At 38.0% G+C, this 5158-nt stretch overlaps 1 protein-coding gene across 2 annotated transcripts in view; it reads right to left on the bottom strand.

Moving 5' to 3' along the window:
- Positions 1-649, bottom strand: part of LOC107739473 (tyrosine-protein phosphatase non-receptor type 5-like) — a 17071-nt gene extending 16422 nt beyond the window's left edge. For both annotated transcript variants that reach the window (XM_016551592.1, XM_016551601.1), the window contains exon 1: positions 545-649. The gene's annotated coding sequence lies outside the window, so the exon portion shown is untranslated. The remainder of the gene's footprint in view (positions 1-544) is intronic.
- Between the last annotated feature and the right edge of the window lie 4509 nt (positions 650-5158).

A 5158-nucleotide genomic window follows, 5' to 3' on the forward strand; every position in this document is an offset into this window, starting at 1 on the left:
AGTCAAGCAAACAGTTAGACAAACACACACACACACACACACACAGGATGGCAGCCTGGAGAATATCAGGCACATAGCAGAATGAGATAGTCTACACTTGTTGAATGCCATTTATGGATCACAAATGCATCCCCTCTATCTCCCAAAACCCATCCAATGGGTTCTGTAAAATGATTCTCCTTAGCTATAAACATACTGAAAAAGTACATCTGTTTTTTTTTTTGTCCCCATAAACATAAAGACCATTTATTTCGATGTACCACCAGTTATTGTGTTCACCAACCAAAGACCACCAAATGTTTACTTGTGATAGCTTGAATGACACATCCCAACGTTGAGGTAGTTTTAAAGAACGAAACAGCCAGTATAAATATGTGTACAGGCACCATACTGAAAGACCTCGCATTGACTTGCTTCGCCTCTTCATTGAGAACAATACTTCAGCATCCCCAAAAGACATGACGCGCGCTTCCACAGCATCAAATGGACACTGAATAATAATGCAAACCGCACCGTATACGGCGAAATACGGATGCGCTCTTACCTCTCAGATGGGTGAAAGCGGTGGAAATGAGCGCGGAGATTCGCGCAGCATCATTAATATTCACATCACAGCGCTCTCGGAGACGCGCGCGGAGGAAGAGCAGGCAGCGGGAAGCGCTGCAGTCGCTGCAGAGCCGAGCAGCGGCCCTCCATAAGAGCCTGCCTCTCTGTACTGACAATCACAATGAGGAGGGTCTGAGTGCGTGCGTGAGCGTGCTCGTGTCTTAATATGCTCTGTCTCTCTCTTCCGAGTATATTTATGTTTCGTGAGATCCCTTTTGTGTGGTTTTCAATAGGTGTTGACGTGTGAGGTATTGTCTTTCGCGAGGCGGATGGTGCGATGCTTCGCTTCAGGTGGCAGCTAGAGGTGTAACCTAGGCAACGTATCTCAGGGTAGAATGGGGTGGAGGGATGCGCTTTAGTGCCCTCTTCTCTATCCAGTCCCCTCAGCACTCACAGCAACTGCGTCATTTCCTAAAGCAAATGAAAGCACATGAAAACGTACTGGACTCTCCTCTTTTTGATAACACTAACTTATTTGTTGACCAAAGTCTTCTCAATACCATGTTAAACAAAGACATGCGTTCAATTATTAATAGATCTCAGATTTCTTTACCTGCTTGTGTGAGTTTTTGGAATAACATATTTAGTGATATAGAATGGGAAGAGTTTTGGCTTCTTCGACAAAAATTCTTCTTATCTAATAAAGTTGTTGAAGTCTCTATCAAAATTATCCATAATTGTTATCCGGTAAATTACAAACTTGCTCAATTTAACAATAGTATTTCCCCCAATTGCTCATTTTGCCTTCAGTCTGAAGAAACAATCAATCATTTGTTTTGGGACTGTGCTTATTCTAAAGTGTTCTGGGTTGACTTTTCCAATTTTATTAAAAAATATTTATATCCAAACTTTTGTATAACCCCAAAAACTGGTTACTCTTTGAATTTAGATCCTTCTCACTGTCTTACTTGTCTTTGTAATTATTTGTTGTTCTTCTATTGCATAATAAAAAAAATTAAAAAATGAAAACGTACTGGATGTTTTGCACAAGAGGGTCTGTCACATTTTGTGAATCTGACGTCATGAGATGTTTTCATTCAGGTTCCAATTCTTTCTTTCTGTCAATTCCTTATTTCTTATATTTCTCAATGTTTTAAAAACCCACAGACTATATATTCTACAAGTAACTGCTTCCATCTAGTGGTGCTTAACTATAGCCTGCATTGATGCAGCGCCACCCGTGGTTGTCATACGCAAACGCAGCATGAGTTTTGGAGGCCTTGAGTAACAATTTTGGAACCTCTTTGATTATGAGACTCTAAAGTCCTATTATCAGCATCTATATGAAGAGTTCAGATGCAAAAGCCTCTAAGTGCCGTCTGAAATTTTCATCTAAAATGAGCATTTTTATCAAGCTCCTATATTTATGTTCAGTCATTTCACTTTAATGGCATAGAGACCTATACCAAAAGACCTATACATTGCCATTAAAGTAAAATTACTGAACCTAAGCATAGGAGCTTGATAAAAATGCTCATTTTAGAGGCTTTTGCATCTGAACTCTTAATTTGTTTCTATATCAATATGTGCATACTGTATATAGAAACTATTTCTGTTGCTTGGGTGGTATTTCTCTAAAGAGGTAGGTGTGGTTGGTGCTGTCATTGTAGTGATGGAAGCTGTTATGGCTGCTGCTGTGAGAAAAAAGACAGATAGGCTGGTTGTGGCTGTATGGCTTCTGTTTCTGTGGGAGGGGTGGCATTGATACTGTCCTGACAGAACCTAACTTTAGGCCAACCTTAAATTTACACACATGCATCCTATGTTCAAGCTTAAGTTTGACTTCAAACACCTTAAGAAAGCAAGAATCCTCTGTTTCCAATAACTGGTTCACAGTTTCCCCTAAATGCATCTAAAACTTTTCCATATAATACCTAAATGTATCTCCAAACAAACACTGTTATGTATTTTTTGCTGATGCTTGAACATCCCTCCCTAACCTTGTCCCACACTATGAGTCCTCAAATTTTGCAGTGTGCTATTGCTCATGTAGATTTATACCTGAAAACTTCATAGATGTACATTGAATTAATGAATATCATAACAGACTAGTTTCAGCACTACAGACTAGTTTTAGCACTACAAATTGTCGCCCATATTTTGCAAAGGAAGTTAGAGTTTACAAAAGTGTTTAGTGCTGTGATCAGTGCGGTAAAAAAAAAAAGCTTCTATTGTGAGCGGGGAGATAAGAGTTTCACTGTTTCATCCACCAGAGATCTGTATGTATGACCACTTCCTGTTTAGTCATTGCGTTTGCCGTACTCTTTCTTGCTTTCTGTTACCCAGGAGACTGCATAGTTCACTGAACAGGACTGAGACCCCCATAAAAAAGAAAAACTGTTGCAACACAGAGAACAGTGAAACACAAAGTAGAGAAAACTGCGCCCACAAGCATTTACAATGAAACACTGTTATGGGGCTGATGTAACAAATCATCAAGATTGCTGCTGAACTGTTCAGCTGAAACAAAAAGAAACTTACAGTTGTGGAAAAAAAGTTGAACTCTTGATTATCTGGATTTCTGCACAAATAGCTCCTAATGCGATCTGAAGCTTGGAGAGTTCTTTGGATTGATGTTACAAAGCTTTCTTTTTGAAATGCCTCAACAAATCATGGTTGATGACACTGCCACTAATAACCCTGCGTTGCGTGGGCTATTCAAAGACCCAATGACTGTAAATACTACTATAGTATGTCCTTGAAATAGCTGTATTGTAAGACTGAATGACACCTCAAAATGACTGGAATTGTATGGAAATGTAATCTTTCAATCTAGTGCTTAGAAGCTGTAAATACAACAGTCCTAATTGACAAACAGGAAGGCAGATCTGCTGGGCTAAGTATTATGATACTAGTTCAATGAACTCTGCACCAAAACTACTGTTAAAATTTACAACACTGCTAACCAGTAGACAATCCTTACAAACACATAATGAAGTAATGTGTTTTTTTTGTTTTGATAACGAATATTTAAAGAACTAGTTAATAGTGAGATACTAGTTACTAGTTAATAATGCTAGTTAATAATAATAGATACTAGTTAATAATGAGTTAATAGTGAGCAAGACTTGAATTTTTTAGCAAGCCTTGAAATATGTGTTGTGTGACACACTGTGTAGGTGTAGCACTGTTGTGGGAGGGTGCTACTGCTGCTCCTCTTGATTTCTTCAACAGAGCAGTTGCTCACAAAATTGCCACTAACAAAAAAATAATTAGTATTATGATATTGTAGGTCTAATGTTGTGGAATTGTGATTAGCATCTAGTGTCTGGCTTAGGCTTCACTATCACTTAAATATCACAGAGTACACAAAGGCCTACTTTTTGACCAATGATGTTGATTCTTTAAACCGACTGATTATTGTGATAGTATCACATTTCAAAAGACATCCATGCACAGTTGCGGTCCATGAAGGATTTTTTTTTTTTTTTTTTGAGGAAGTTAATATGTAATTTAATGCTGATGGAAACAACAAAGGTTTTATTACTTGATAATAATTCTCAGCTACACATATAATTGCTCTCTGATATCTTAAAATATTTTTGATAATTAACGACCTGTTAACATTATAATCATTTATACATGAATAGGGAGCCACATTCTACTTTCATAAGTATTTGCAGCTATTTCCATCCTATAAGCCTTCACTATGGAAACTTGTCATTCACTTGTTTTAAGATCATTGTGTGACTACGTTTTAAAATTTCTCTTGACCTGTTGTCTTAACCACAGTTTATATTGCGCTCTAACAGCTAGTATAACATTCGTATTTACGTAATAACTGTAGCTCAAACGGTAATATGGTGCTAGCAATTTTAAAGTCTTGGCTTCGGTTCTCAGGGCATGAACTGATGGTTGCCGTGATTTTGCCAAGTAAGACATGTTCCTGGATCAACATCTTTTGTTGATCCTGGATCAACATAACTGTCCAAAAATATAGACTAACCCCAATCCCTACCCCTTAACCTAACCCTAGCCATAATTTATTCCTAAAATCAGTGTGAAATGATAGCTGATTAACAAGGGTGTAGAAGCACCTAACCCTGATCATAAGCCTAAAACAGATATTTCCTGAAAAGTTATCTCTCAATTCTGATTGGTTCATTGGAATGTTGTTCCAGGATCAACAACGATGTTGATCCAGGAACATGCTGTACTTGGTGAAATCACGGTCACCTTGAACTGATATACCTGCAATTGCTTTGGATAAAAGCATCTTCCAAATGCATGAATGTAAATTAAAACTTGACTGGGCTAAAGGGTTATAAAAAGGTTTAAATTAATTTGAATTCTTCACATCAGTAGTGAATTGATTAAAGCAACTACTTTTCCGTAGTGAATTGATTAAAGTTAACTACTCCATCTTCGTTGTTACGTCCCATTTGTATGCATTTTTGAGAAGGTTTAACTTCCCTTGCCTGCTCTGACGCCTGCAACAGGATTTTATAAAGGGTGAACGTCCGCTGGTGCTGTTTGAAAAGTTGATGTCTTGGGGGCGGGGCTATTCGTTTCGTCCTGCCCACATCACTCAGTGAAGAGAAAGAGTCAAGAG

This window comes from Sinocyclocheilus rhinocerous, unplaced genomic scaffold (assembly GCF_001515625.1).
Source record: "Sinocyclocheilus rhinocerous isolate Xijiao unplaced genomic scaffold, SAMN03320098_v1.1 scaffold371, whole genome shotgun sequence".
NCBI classification, from domain to species: Eukaryota; Metazoa; Chordata; class Actinopteri; order Cypriniformes; family Cyprinidae; genus Sinocyclocheilus; species Sinocyclocheilus rhinocerous.